The following is a 15586-nucleotide window of genomic DNA, read 5'->3' as shown; positions in this document are numbered from 1 at the left end:
CTCTACGTTCTCGGTATGAACAAGTTTTTATTTCACGCATGGGCATTTGCATTCTACTGTAAAAAGTATACTATTGTTACGAGGGCCCATTGTAGCCTAACGCTAGTTACTGCTAATGAGGAACCTAGTGTTATAATATAGAAAGTATTGAAATTGCCTACGTGATAAATCAGTATTTGAGAAATTAGGTCGGGTTACCGTGTCAGAATGTTATAATACACGATTGTTCTAGTATATTCCTCATGATGACGCGCTGGTCTCGGGTTGACACTCGGTTTACGTGAGATCGCGTGTAAGCTGTACACATCTTCGTGGATTCTCTGGAATATTCGCGAGCGATGCAAAGGACTTCCAAGAATAGAGAAACCGGGTCGCGTTGTTACTCAGGTGTATCGAGAGAGATCTAGATGATTCTTGACATGGCGAATCGTATATAAACCCGCCCAGATCGGAGAGTTTCTCAGTTTCTGAACGAATACAAGCGACGACACATATTATACCATTCTACTATATATCGTCAGTGCTCAACTACCAGTATTTTCTGAGGGATTGAGATATCGATAACAAGATTGATTCTACACTTCCATTCAGAAGTTTGAAGAGGACTTTGCTGTGAAAGTACAGTTTTTCCAGTCTTTATTTCGGAGAAGGTGAAGAATTTCTGTGTCCGTTGAGGAAGTTCGTTACGCCAGGAGTTGGTGGCTATAAAGCTGATTTTGGACTGACTCAGGTAATATTTAGTCGGCGAGAAGTTCGACTTGTGCTTCATTCGATTGTGGCTGGAAGTCCGTCTTCTATTTTGGAGCATCGCCGGAAAGAAGGTGACTGCTGTTTCTGGGATCGCGAGAAACTTCGTCGAGGACCAGTGAATTTCGCGGTACAACGGAGCGAGAATCGTCGTCATCAAAGTCGTGGCCGCTGAGGGATATCGCCGTTGGAAGAGACCAGCGTATTTTAAAGTGTATCCTATCTTGTTAAGTTTGTGAGTAATTTTCTATATATTTGTAATTACCATTTGTTGTTGTTGGTTCAGACTCCATTGTTCAATATAGTTTACGTTCTCATTCAAATTCTCTAGACTCGTCAATTTGTCTGTGTTCCTTACTGAAACGAACCCAGGCTTGTGTCTCTTTAAAAATTAGTTATCGAGACCTCTCGCATTCCAACGTAACAATATATATATATATATATATATATATATATATATATATATATATATATATATATATATATATATATATATATATATATATATATATATATATATATATAAATATATATATATGTTTGGGACTTGCTATTCTGTTTATTAAAGACTTGCATGTGTCTCAAGCATGAATGTATTACCCTCACAGGATCAAACTTCCGTGTCTCAGGTATGCATTTCTTAAATGGAATTACATAACGGACACAGGACAATCTTAGCTCTTGTATATTTGCATATAGGTGCGTGAATTTTACAAACACCACACGTGAATATGCCTATTTTTGCATAAGGCTTATTTTCTCAAGCGAGGGCAAAATTTAAAATTGTAAGCATGCGCACAGTTTATCCTCGTTATAAATCATTTTCGACATATTTGCAAACAAAGGAACATTCATTTTACATATAGGATGCAACTGAGGAAGATTTTATCAGAAATTACCATCAAGTTCTGTCCATGAATCGATAATGAGTGAAGAGAACGTGAAAAAGAAGGGGGTGGGGCGAGCATTGGAAGAATACTCGTGATTGTGGACTAGAGATTGGAATTTGCGAATACTCAAGTAATATAAACCTTGAAAGTTCAATAATCTTTAAAACTACTACATCTTTTTAAATGAAATAATAATAATAATAATAATAATAATCAGCAGTTATTTTCACGACGCTTAAGCGCCCACAAATGTGGGAGAAACCCGCATTGGTTCCAAACGCCACCGCCTTTATCCGCCACTCTGCCATAGCACCGGTATATATGTATATATGTGTTGGACTTAAGACTTACTTGGCATACTTTGCCAAGCTTGGGCAGAATTTCTATATAAGCGTGGGTACAAATCTTAGTCGCACGTAGTATTAATTTCTACTATAAAGGCCCGTAAAAACAAAACAGTAGTGAACGTCGGTTACGTATTATACACTACCAGCCTAAGCTTGTTCTCCTAAGCGTACATACACAATTTTAAACTAAGCTGATGGGTACAGTTTCTTCCTCGTTATGATCCCCCACTATAATTTTCAATTGATATATGTAATCAACATATTAATATGTTAATTAAAAGTTAGTATATAGGTATCATCAAACTATATATGAAATTGATCACAGAGTCAACCAGGTGTAATAGATTTAGGGAGGGGAAATTGAGTGTGGGGTAAGGGGCTTCGAGTTCAAACACGTGTACTCCTTAAAAGTAGTCTGTAATGGCCCCAAATTACGGCATGCTATAATTGCTGGAAGTTTTCAAAAAAGTCCTTTCCTGAAGGTGTTCACTCTCCATATTATTCGCTGACATTATAAACACACACAACAAGATGACTGATATTCCCAGTGAGGTAAATTTCCTCCAAGGTGGTAATAAAACAGTTTAAGAATTTTAACCAAAGGTGACCATATTTAAATATGTAGCATGTATGGGACCAATACATCATACTTCAAGGCTTCAAAATAACCTAGTGTAGTTGCATATAACAAGGTTTGAAACTAACTGGAGACCAAAACTTCCCCGTATGCAACACCTTCGAAAAAAAAAGAAGAGGCGCGGGGGGTGGAGGGGGGTCGAGGGTCGGAAAGAGGATTCAAGAAAGTACTTAATATATAGGCTTCTTAAATAGTGCAGTTCCTAAAGGGTCTACTCGTTTGTATTGTGTTTTAATGCCTTCTAAATCGCTTAATTTTCAAACAGTTTCTGTGAAGGCTACTATATTTCAGTCATACTTTCTCAAGCGTGGGCACAATTCCCCTAAGCGTGGGCACAAGAAAGTTACTGTCACATATGCATGTTAACCAATATGTATATGAGTGTATATGTATATGTGTCGGGGGGGGGGGGGGTCGGGGCGGAAAGAGGATTCAAGAAAGTATGTCATATATAGGCTTCTTAAATAGTGCAGTTCCTAAAGGGTCTAATCGTTTGTATTGGGTTTTAATGCCTTCTTAATCGCTTAATTTTCAAACAGTTTCTGTGAAGACTACTATATTTCAGTCATACTTTCTCAAGGATGGGCACAATTCCCCTAAGCGTGGGCACAATAAAGTTACTGTCACACATGCATGTTAACCAATATGTATATGTGTAGTGTATGCGGCTGCGCACAGTGCATATGTTGTCTATGTATATATGTTAAACGTACATATGTCTGTATCTGTGACTGTATCTGTGGACTGTATTGGCCGCAAACTAAGCAAGCAATAATTGCTAGGAACGTTCAAAAAATACTTTCCTTGGAGGTCTTCGCTCTCCAAATTGTTCTCAGACATTCTAAATGAACACAAAAGGTGACTGAATGTCCAGTGAGGTAATTTTTCTTCCAACGAGGTTAAATAAACAGTTTAAGAATATGGACCAGGGGTGACCATTTTTGAATATCTGGCATATATAGGCCAATATCCTTCTACATAACCTATATTATAGTTGCATATAACAAGTTTGAACCTAACTGGACACCCAAACTTTTCCCGTAGCAACGTTATAACTTCGAAAAATAAACGGGCGGAGGGGGGGGGGGGGGGTCGGGGTGTTTGAAAGAGAATATAAGAAAGTATATGATGTATAGGCTTTAAGTTTGTCTCACTTGCATTTTCCTCATGAGGCCTTCTCCGTTTGTACATGGTGTAATGCCTTCCGAATTGTTAAATTTTAGAACAGTTTTTATGACAACTATTGTCACGGGTAAGGTAAAACTATTCGACTGGACAACGTAAATACTCGGATGGCGTGTGCCTTTTGTATGAGCTTTATTTAGTCCTCGTTACCAGGGGTAAAAACCGGAATTCGGTCAGTTTCCGGCTTTTTACACGTATCGGTACGTCCTTTACGATATATGACAAGATATATTGCCACGAATTCATCAGCGGGGAACTGAAGTTGCCCCTACATATACTATATTAGAATAGCGAAGTACTGCGGGCTAACGTCGCCCAACGGACATCGTGTCCAACTGCAACAAGTAACTGCTGTGGTGCACCCAGCACCCTTGCACCAAGTATATTATACCAAACACGAATACCACGCCCTGACCTGCTTACCCGGCCTATTCATACCGACCCTTTACCTGCATTTTATGCAAATTAATCTAAACAAAGACTTGCACAAATTCCATTGATGCCCGTCGAGCAATCAGGGAATTAAACAAAGCATATACTAGAATGTCGTATGTTACTAAATTGAACTTCGTGAACAAAACAGACAACAAATGAATATTCATCAGTAAATTTATCCAGCTGCACGATAATCGTTAGACTTGCGTCAAGCATACTCGTGACAACTATAGCCTAATATATTTCAATCATACTTTCCCAAGCGTGGGCACAATACGGATAATATGTATATATGTGTGTGCAGTGTACGCGGCTGCGTGCAGTATACGTTGTCTATGTTTAGGCCCTACCTTCAAGTAGTTTTTCATTCTATATTAATCTTCGTGGCATTGTTCCACTGTTTTTGAGGTGAATGTTTGTAAAACGTTTCCATGTTTGAATTCAGAGTTCAATAACATTTATTTACAATTGAAAATTTACAATAGAAATGAATGTGGAGCACATTTTTGGCGTCAACATGTGTCATTTATTTACACTTGTTTTCCATCGCTGCAACAGAAACAGTTCAGCAATGAATAAGAGAGGAAAGGGAGAGCAAAATCGTAATTAAGTTGTCGCATTCCTGCAGTAAAGAGCTAGTACACCGTCTTAACTACAAATTTATAAATATATACTTTGTACCATGTAAAACTTGTTTGGTAAAGTATGTTCTTTACTTTGAATCTTTTACTTGCAATTGTTTAGATTTTACACCCCAATACAAAAACAGTATCCCGCTCCAAAGGTTTGCTGTTTTGGCCCCTAATATGCCAGGTATTCAAATATGGTCACCTTGATAAAAAATTTACAAAAAATATTGTAAACAAATATTGTATTTGTATTACCACCCTGGTGCATGGAAACTGACATTCAGTCATTTTATGTGGTTAATTTAGAAAGTATGAGAACAATTTGGAAAGTGAAGACATCCGGGAAGGTAATTTTTGAAAACTTCTGACAATGATATATAGCGTGCTATAATTTGTGGCCTATGCAGACTACCTTTCATCCATTTAGCCACCGACAAATTGCTCAACGGGCAAGTACTAGCTTTGAAGTTATGTTTTCAGGATCACCGCCCTATAAGTGTGTTACATGTGCACATAATGGTAGCAGTGTTACACATATGAGCTGTCAATGTTACCCTAAAACTGTGGCTTTCTAGGCATTAACCCATCATTTCATGCTCATGACCCGACCTACAGCCAGATTGTTTAACAAGTGAGTTACAACTCCTTGATACGTGTGCGAAAATTATCAAATGAAAAAAACAACCTCCCAGTGAGAAAAGAAAACAGAGAACACGAAGAAAGCAGCCGCTAATTCAGACAGGGTTACTATTACTTTCAAACGTATATAGTATTAGCAGGGAGTTGTTTCCATAACAACTCCCTGGTATTAGTCAGCCATACATTTCGTATGCTATTCGCGGTCACATTATTAACCCTCCTGTTGTCATGTTAGCAGCTTTGACCGCGTTTGAAAACAAGCGCGTTTTTTCATGCTAGTTTTGCTGTCGATTGATTGGAGGATGAACAGCGACTGATCAGGGAGGTCTAAAATATCACCTCCCTGATCAACAGATGAGGGTTGTTCATTGCGGTTTCACAAATTCTCTACAATAAACCGGATGCATTGTTCTGTTAGTTACTACGGAGAGCCAAACGTTCCATAAAATGTCGAAAAAGAAAGTTTACTTTCAACCCAGTCTGCATCGATGCGATACTCAACTGGACCAGGAACCTAGAAGATTTGAAAAGAGACAGAGGTTGTGATGGGTAGGTTATGTCCGTTTATGGCCAGGATTCAAGGTTATGTACTGCTGCCGTGCCACACAATGTGCGTGTATGTAGTCTAAAGGTGCCTTCAATTAAAATAGAGGTCAAATTTTGATTTAATCAAAAGGCAAGAGGCAAGGCAATAGCGCTGGATAAAACTCAAAGTAAGATACTTTTAGAAACCATAGCAATGATAGTAATTGTACCTTGTGACGGGCCCTGCAGGAGGGCCCATCAAAATAGTATTAATCATGCGAAAAGAGACAATGATAATTCATTTTGCGGTACACCAGTTAGACATTGGGGTGTCCAGAAATACTTATTACAACAACCTTATGATGTTACGGGGCCCATGCAGGCAGCAACCAAAAAAGGCCTGTGGCCAAAACATGATTCATTTATGTGAAATGAGAGCAGGATGATTCTTAAAGTGGCATTGGACCCTTTGTACATTGGGGTATCCAAAAATACCAATTGCAACAATTTTATGATGTACCAGGACCCAGACAGAAGCCAGAAAGGGCCCGTGGCCCACACATCATTTAATCATGTGAAAAGAGAGCAGGATGATTTCATTTAATTGGCGCCGGACCCTATGGTTATCTGGTATTAAAAAAAGAAAAACCTATGACTACAAATTCATCCTCTACCATGGCCCAGACAACCTCAAGGGCCCCTGGCCCACACGTGATTTAATCATGTGCAAAGACACAAGGATAATTCCTGTAGTTGCATTGGACCCTTTATACATTGGAGAAACCCCAAAATACCATCGACGACTTTTATCTGTACCGGGCCCCACACAACAGCCATAAAGTGCCCATGGCCCACACATGATTTGATTATGCTAACAAAAAGCAGGATAACTCTTTTAGAGGTGTTGGCTCTATTGGACATTGCGGTATTCAAAAATACCAACGAATTCATTTTTAACTTTAACGGGGCCCATGCAGCAACCTCAAAGGCCCAATTGCCCACACAGGAATTAATCATGTGAAAATAGACAAAGGGCCTAAAAATTGCACTAAGGCATCAACGTGATCTCTTTGGCTTGAATGTTTTATTTCCTTCTCTAAACATGCTGACACAAGTTTTGGACATTCTCATATAAATCTCGACATACTGATACAGTTTTGGGCATTAACGAAACGTTGGCGCGCGCCGATGTTCCAAAATTATAGCACGACGTCAATATTGTATCTAGCAAGCAATGTTGACATGACCAATATAGTAGTGGCATGCTGTTACACGTTTTCGACATGCTGATGTTGAATTTGACATGTTGATAGACGCAATGACATATTGCATTTTGTTTCGACATGTTCATATGGAATTGTAACATGTTGATATCGAATTGTAACATGTTGATATCGTTTTGGACACTTCACTTTCTTTTTCGACATTTATGGAACGTTTGGCTCTCCGTAAGTTACAGTATAAGCAGGGAGTTGTTATGGTATAAGGCAGGCCGTTTCGTGTATTTTCACTGTTGTATCTGCATATGCATCAAGAAGCAGATAAACCAAACACGTACCATACTAATCGGACATAATTATAATAAATAATAAAAATTGTCAGGCAAATTTACATAATTATACATAAAAAAGTTAGACAGGCAGATGAGGAGACCCTTGCATGTGTCTTCTCATCTGTTTTCTCATAATTTCAGCGGTACACTCTTAATTTTTCCGGGTCACTTTTTCCTGATAAAAATAGTTTCATCCTTTTCAGGATAAGTTTAATCCATTCCCGGATAAAATTCAACCATTCCCGATTCAATTTCATTAGGCATGGTATCATTCCTTTGTACCGTTCCTGATCAGAACGTAGCGCTTGATGCTATTGGCTGATGTACATCATGTGACATAAGCTTTGATTGTGCTTGCAGCGCTCGAACGCTATTCGTAGCCATCTTTTCCAAACTTTGCACTCACGAAATGCTCTTATGGATCTCGTAAGAGCAAAATTACTTCAATGGGGATTGGAGAAGTACGTCAAGAATTTCAAAGGTGAGTTATTAGGCACTTTCCATTTCGTTTGTTGCGTTAATCATACGCAATAAATTTAGTGATTTGAAGAAGCTATGCTCACTCCGTGACGGGTTTACTCTGGCCTAGCGTTATACAGTGTGCACTATAGTGTGTAGCGTGTGGTGGTTTTTGATTGACTGTACTGTACAGTATACTACAGTACTGTACATGCCTACACACAACAGTATGCAGTACTATTGTGAAGCCTCTATGGTGCTACAGGGCAAACAGTATTACTGTATAGTGGCCTATTAGTGGGTTCTAATGTTCAGTTGCTACTTCACCACAAAGTGGATTGTCATTTTTCGATAACCAAATAAATTGAATGACATAAGTAAGGCAGGCAAGGCCTAATAAGGGTTCCTGGTAATTTAGATTTAGGTAATGTAAGACTTGCCTCCAGTGGGAATCAGTCTTTCCCTGTACAGTATGTTCTATATAAGGTGATCATTTACAAATAAGGCATAAGCCTATATGCTACTGTAGTGTTGTGGTTGGACTGGGCCCAGTAGCGGAGTGTACTGAACTGTACTTTTGCGTTGAAATGAAAACAACACTGATTTTTCGTACTTTTTTTTTTAATCAATATTTATATAAATAAGTTTCTGCAAAAGAAAAAAACAGAGATGGTAAAGTCATCATTAAATCGCAAATACATTTGTAGGCTAGTGTCCATAGGTTCATGGTATTGTGTAATAATACAGTCGACGCTTGAAGTAGCGGTTCCGCGAATATTTCAGGTATACCCGGTTATACCGAGCAGGTATGCCGCTTTATGTTAATGCTTATACCGATACACCTTTGCATAAAGTTGCCTAGTAATGGCAAAAAGAGGGGTAAAATAACACACTAAATGGTATGCAGAAACTTCTCTGAATTCTTATACTGTTCATGGAAATAGATCATAAAGATCTGAGATCCGTATTGAAACGTTCTGTAAACTTCATTTATGGCAATATGTTTTAAAATGCAAAATAAGGTAAGGAAAAATTGGCCAAATACAGGTCTTTTAAAATTGTGTTCATATACCATACTGTGTGCAAAAGTGGGTGCTGTACAGTATGGCTTGTGATAAGAATATAGGCTCTTAATTGCATGAGGTCTGCAGATAAAAAAAAAATGCAGAAATGAATTTTCATGGAGGTATTACTACAATAAATTTTTAGAGAAGTAACATTTTGCTATCATATGTTGTCTTTGCTAAATTTCAGGAAGTCTAGTTTTGTGCTGGCACAGGTCGCCATGAAGCAACAGTCAACCTGGAAAACCGACTGCGATACGTGAGGAGAAAGGACCAAAATAAGACAAAGAAGTCTGTTTGCGACCCTCATAAACCTTCAAAGCTGGTTGACACAACAGATTTGAAATTGATATCAGGTAAATTAAATTAAATATATTTATTTATTTATTTACTTATTTATTTATTTATTTATTTATTTATTCATTCATTCATTCATTCATTCATTCATTCATTCATTCATTCATTCATTCATTCATTCATTCATTCATTCATTCATCCATCCATCCATCCATCATCCATCCATCCATCCATCCATCCATCCATCCATTCATTCATTCATTCATTCATGTAGTTTTTGCATCTAGTTACTTTTGTTTAGTAAAACGATATCAATGATTGTTCTTCACAGATGATGCAGAGGAGTGTGTTATTTCAGCGGTGGTAACGTGTCTGGAAACTGGAGTATCACAGAGCCTTTAATATCAGAGACAATAAGAAGAGTTCTGTGGGAGATATTCTCTCAGAAAATACACAACAGATGACATGGTAAGAGTTTTACTCACTACATGTGCTGTTCTAGCTCAGTCACTTGGCGAACAGGAACCCGAACTAAAGTGCCAAAAGCTTACTGTTGCTGTAAGACTTAAGAAGAGTGAATAATGCCATGTTGTAGGCTACACATTATATATCAACGTTAATTGGGCCATAAGAGTATGGTATGAGTGTTTTGCTGGTCCTTTTCTAGCCTTTCCTTGGGTACCTGTTAGGTTGATTGCAATTTTACTGAGCTTCAAAATCATGCAAATCTGCTATTTCTCTTTCTTTTATGACTCTACTATTTTTAGTACTTTAAGTTAACGAAGGTTGCCTCACATTCTTAAAATCATATATGTTTCTCAGAGAGAATGACCTAACGGTTATGAAATGATTGAGAATCACAATGATAATGATGCATGGTGTTGGTGATGGTGGTGGTGATGATGATAGTGAAGATGGTGGTGGTGGTGGTGATGATGATGGTGGTATTGGTGATGATGATGATGGTGGTGGTGGTGATGATGGTGATGATGATGAGGAGCTGGTTGCAAAATTTCAAAATTGTGGCAATGTATGGTTGTATCCTTGTATGTCAGAATGTTGGAATTTGAAAACAAAAATGTGTAATTTCTCATATATCTTTTCAATAGATTGGCACAAACATACCATCTGTCCTTGATAAAGTTCAACAGCCAAAGCCTTTCGTTTTGGCATGAGGACCAAGAGAGCAACCAGAGCAGGTGTTTAGTAGAGTTGAAAAAAGGGGGCTACCTTGCAATGACTTCTGCAGACAGTTGACATATGTTTTAAAATGCTTGATACTTGAAATAGAATGATACTACCTGGGACTTTTTGAGAACTTTTTGAACCAGAAGACTGAGTAATCATCACCTTTCTCTTACCCGTCATGGTATTAATGGATATCACATTATCTTAGATAACAAATTTATCATAGTTTGAGTTCAGTTTGTCCACTAATGTTCAATATTGACAAGTCAAATTGCACTGGAATAGTTCGGGTGAGCCGGTTGCATAATTTAATTGCACAAATTCCTCATTGTTATGTGTGAGCTGTTCAGATTTTAAAGAGGTGAATAGAGGGATGGTGTTATTTCTAGTATAAAGAGTGAGTGATGCATTGGTACTTAACCTGCCCCCACCATCTCCCCCAACTCAAATCTGCCTATGCCACTCAAAGTAACAAGAGAAACATCATCAAGCATTCATACGTGATTATGCAAGCACTTGTCCATTTCCAAACATGTTGGTGGTTCAGTGAAATACTTAAGTTTTCGAAGTATTTTCATTTATTTTAATACATAGAACATTCGATGCAATTAATATTTAATAAAATTTTGCAGAGGTAAACATAGTAAGGAAATTATTTTTACAAACATTTTCTTATTCCCATGACAAATCACATCTCTATCATTTCTGCTGTATGTAACAAAGTTTTGTGCATGCAATTTAAAGTCTTACCTATTGTTAAGTTGTACAATATCAAAGTTGTGTCATTCTATAGTACTAAGTTATTCGTAACAAACCAACATATATCAAAGTATCATTATTTGGTAAATAATGTAAGACCATTCGTTGAGAGGCTGGTGGAGTAGCATTTTTCAGAATTGTTCATTTTCCTGCAATATGTAGATTTCAAAGGTTAAAGTTAGCAGGAGATGATCTCTTTTAAGCACATTCTAACATTTGAACCTATTGTGGGATATCTTTAGTGGAGATTTTAAAGCATAAGACATGCTTCTAGTTAAAAAATAAATATTTTGAAAGCAAAAAGTTACACATAAATTGCCACAACAAGTCACGAGTCACATATATAGCAGGGATATAACTAAAAATAGTATACACTTTTGCTGCCTTGATAAAACTCTCGCATTCCATCCACTTTTCCATTTCCGCTTTTGTTCATCAGTATTGTAACCCAAATCAACCTCTTTCTGTAAGTAGAAATAGTTGACGTTGTTTGTTAACGAAGTTGTTAAAAAGAATAAAGACATGGCCAAGTTATTTTCAGATTTGTATGTTGCTTCTTATTCATAACATATCCAGAACGTAAGAACCCTTGAAACGGAAACAGGATCAAATTTATCCGGAATGGGGTCATTGTTTTTTTGATCCGGAAATCCGGATCATTTTGATCCGGGCGGGATCGGTGCCCCTGGGATCCGGAAGCCGGATCAAATTTGATCCGGAATGGGGTCAATGTTCTTTGATCCGGAAATCCGGATCATTTTCATCCGGACGGGGTCGGTGCCCCTGGGATCCGGAAACCGGATCAAATTTGATCCGGAATGAAACAAATTTGATCCGGATGTTTTAAGAGTGTAGTGATAAGAATATCGATCAGCCATGCCATAACGCCAAACTTAATTCTTTGTGAGGGCGAGCTGTCTGTTGAGGTATTATGCTCGAGGGCCCGCAACGTGAATTACGTAACTTACCAAAATGAGCAACCACGAGGAAATTTGCTGATACTTTCATAGAATTAGTTTGAGGAGTTTTGTTGGTTTGACGGTTGCATATATGTATTTGTTATAAATGAACATAGTATGAGAAATACATTGTGAGGTACATGTGGTAGTATGTATGTGCAGGCCATGTACATTCACGTTGAAAGATATATGCTGTATTAGAAAAATGTCTATTACCACCCTGAAGGAAATTTACCTCACTGGACATTCAGTCATCTTGTGTGTCCATTTACTAGAATTTCAAGAGATCAATTTGGAAGAGTTAAAACCTTTCTTTTTGAAAACTTCTAGCGAGTACTTTAGCATGCTATAATTACATACGAACATATAATGAACAACAGGCAGCTGATTGGCTCGGTAAAAATTACCCATGGGTTCAAATTAAATGTGACGTATATGGGCGTTGTAATCATACCGTAATCACGTTCTGTGTATTATTTGAAATTTCCGACGCTTAAGTTAATATTAATCATCTCTTAAATTCCGAATCTTTAATGAGTCAACTTAAGCGAAGTGTGCAAGTTGATGTAATCATGCTGTACTGACACTCGTGGTGTGTGTATGCTCTGGAATTTCCGACGCGTAAGTGAATCGTAATCTTCCCGTAAATTCAGAATTCAGTGGAGAATACATTCAACGTAAACGCAATGCGTAAGTTGGTGTAATCATGCTGTAATCCCGTGGTGTGCATGCTTCGGAATTTCCGACGTGTATATCCTAAACATGACGTAGCCTACTGTTCCTGTTTCAGGTCAACGAAAATATTCATACATGTTTTATACGAACAAACACAGTAAATATCATCTACGTATAAATAGTATTAAGCATGACAAGTCCATGTAAACTTGACGTTTAAGGATTTCGTAATCATTACGTAAACGCTGAAATGAACGTATTTGAGTATTTGTAAGTTAATTGTAAATATACAGTAAAGTTTTAACTGCACTCGTTTCAGCCAACGTAAATGTTGAAATTTTTTTGATTAGATGCAGTCAGAGGGTAATATCATTATCGGGAAGATTGACATGAGAATGGTGTCCAGTGTTTTATTTTATGGTACAATCAACGTTAACGTCATGCTTAAGTTTGGCGTAAGTTTGTTGTAAACGCGTTGTATCTATGCTACGAGTTTCCGATGTGTAAGATAATCGTAATCCTGTCGTAAATTTCTTCGTGGCGAGATTAAGGTCAACGTAAACGAGAAGAAGAAATAAGTTTTAATAAATAGGAAAGTAATTATTAACTCCCGATATGTAAGTTGTCATAAACGTAACGAAATCTGTTGTTCCGTGTTTACATTGTTTACGGATGCGTAATCACATCGTAAACGCGTTGTTCCAAAATGTACGGGTTTCCGATGTTTAAGGTGACCGTAAGCAAGACGTAAACATCCAAAGACTGTGCTTACGATAACTTAAATGCGTGTCTTTTTCCCGTGTTGCTTGTTGAAGTTTATTTTACTACATGCCAGTTAAAGTATACAGATAATTTCTCAAGTTTTTTATTCTTTGTTTCGAGGTACAGATTAGTTCTCAAAGTCAAACATACCATATGGAATTAATTTCTAACACGTTGTTTGTTTCCTGGTTCATGACTCTGTCGTTCGCTTTCCTTCACAAAGGTAACACGATACAGTGATAAATATACAATAGTGCATATATGATACATGTATCACTTTCAAGCGATCTCTGATTGGTTGGTTGGAATTCAACATGATGAGTTCATGGTCTATACACAAAATTGATAACAATGCTCAGTTATAATGGGCATTGTTTTATCGGTGAAGTTCGTTTGTTGTCCCCAAGTAGAGATTTGTAGGTATATTATGTTAGTGGTCGAACACATCCGTACCGTGTGTAGGTGTAAGTGCTGTCGTTGAGCATCTAGGTAGCAATCGAATTGATCTATTGATCAGCGGCATCAATCCCAATTGAAAAGTGGGTGGTGGGACGGACTTATAACTGAAGGAGTGACTGCGAGCGCCCTGGCGCAAAGCCTTCATCGGTTGGGGTCACGTGTGACAGGTGAAACAAAACCATTTGAAATAAAGATACACCAGGGCGTAGCCTTGGTATATAGAATAGGGGACAGGGGGCAGTTGAGGAACATCGAAAAACATTAATTATCGTTCAAATGTTACATAGTGATGCTTTGATGTGCTTATATACTAGGGCCTCTTTTAAGAAATGTTTAGTGGGTGGGCGCCACCGTCAGTTTGCGAGCCGAGTAGCAGGAACATTTTTGCCAAATATGCATCCCAGATTGCCGGAAATGGCACTTAAAGTAGAACGATAGTGACAGAAAAAATCTCTCCTTTTCATATATAATGTAGGTTATATGTTACCAAGCAACATATTTTTTTAATTTTCCAAATAGCACACCGGAAAGTTAAAACTAGAGCACCAATGGTGCAGAAGCTCATACCTTTTCGAGCTGAAAAATGTAGGGCCCACAAAACCAATTTTGGGCCCGTGAGGGATAACACCCCCCCCCCCCTCCGTTAGCAGAATCCTGGCCACACCACTGGCTATAATTCCTATTTTCCCCTTTAAATCCTATTTTACCCACTCTCTCAAACAATACCACTGGCCTACCCTATTAAACTTTCTCCCCTCTACACGCAAAAAAATGGAGTGTTGAATTTGAGCACTTTCCAGGTGTAACCGTTCACCCTACACCTGAAGGGTTACTCTGACCCTGAGTAGGGTTACATAATTCATGTAGCGTGTATTTTTTACACCTGCAGAAAGTGTACTTTCAGTTCGAGCATTCCGATTGGTCGAACCTCCCATCAGCTGGATTCTTAGTGCAAGTTAAGTGTTTAAACCACTGACAACATTTATCGTTACTAAATGTACTATAGTAACCACGGGCATATATACGTGCAAGCCACATAACGTTACGTATTCAGTGTGCGGTAACGAGCTACAATGGCATGGAAAATGACGTTATAGGAGACTGGGGCCTGGAAGAATTGATTGAAACATTCGGAGGTATGTTTTGATATTACGTAAGTGAACGTGAAAAGAACGAGATATGCTTAGAGACCCACGACTAAGTTGGGTAGACGAATGCATTTGAATCGCTTGCGTTACGTAGACCTAACGTTAAAGTCATACGATAAGTTAATATAATAGGCTAGGTGCTGTTTGTCATAGTCAACTCATAATTGTCAACGAATCTGTGTTACCTACATACAAGTAAAATTAAACGGAATTGCCTACGGACGGACGGA

At 38.0% G+C, this 15586-nt stretch overlaps 1 long non-coding RNA gene across 1 annotated transcript; it reads left to right on the top strand.

Moving 5' to 3' along the window:
* Positions 1–7821: 7821 nt before the first annotated feature.
* Positions 7822–11887, top strand: LOC139961907 (uncharacterized). The gene is made up of 4 exons (XR_011791076.1): positions 7822–8067; positions 9300–9465; positions 9738–9874; positions 10516–11887. It is a non-coding gene; the product is annotated as an uncharacterized lncRNA (long non-coding RNA).
* Positions 11888–15586: the final 3699 nt, after the last annotated feature.

The sequence above is a fragment of the Apostichopus japonicus genome, chromosome 20 (assembly GCF_037975245.1).
Source record: "Apostichopus japonicus isolate 1M-3 chromosome 20, ASM3797524v1, whole genome shotgun sequence".
Classification (NCBI taxonomy): domain Eukaryota; kingdom Metazoa; phylum Echinodermata; class Holothuroidea; order Aspidochirotida; family Stichopodidae; genus Apostichopus; species Apostichopus japonicus.
The sequence above is the reverse complement of the archived record's forward strand: the minus strand, read 5'-3'. Positions and strand labels throughout refer to the sequence as shown.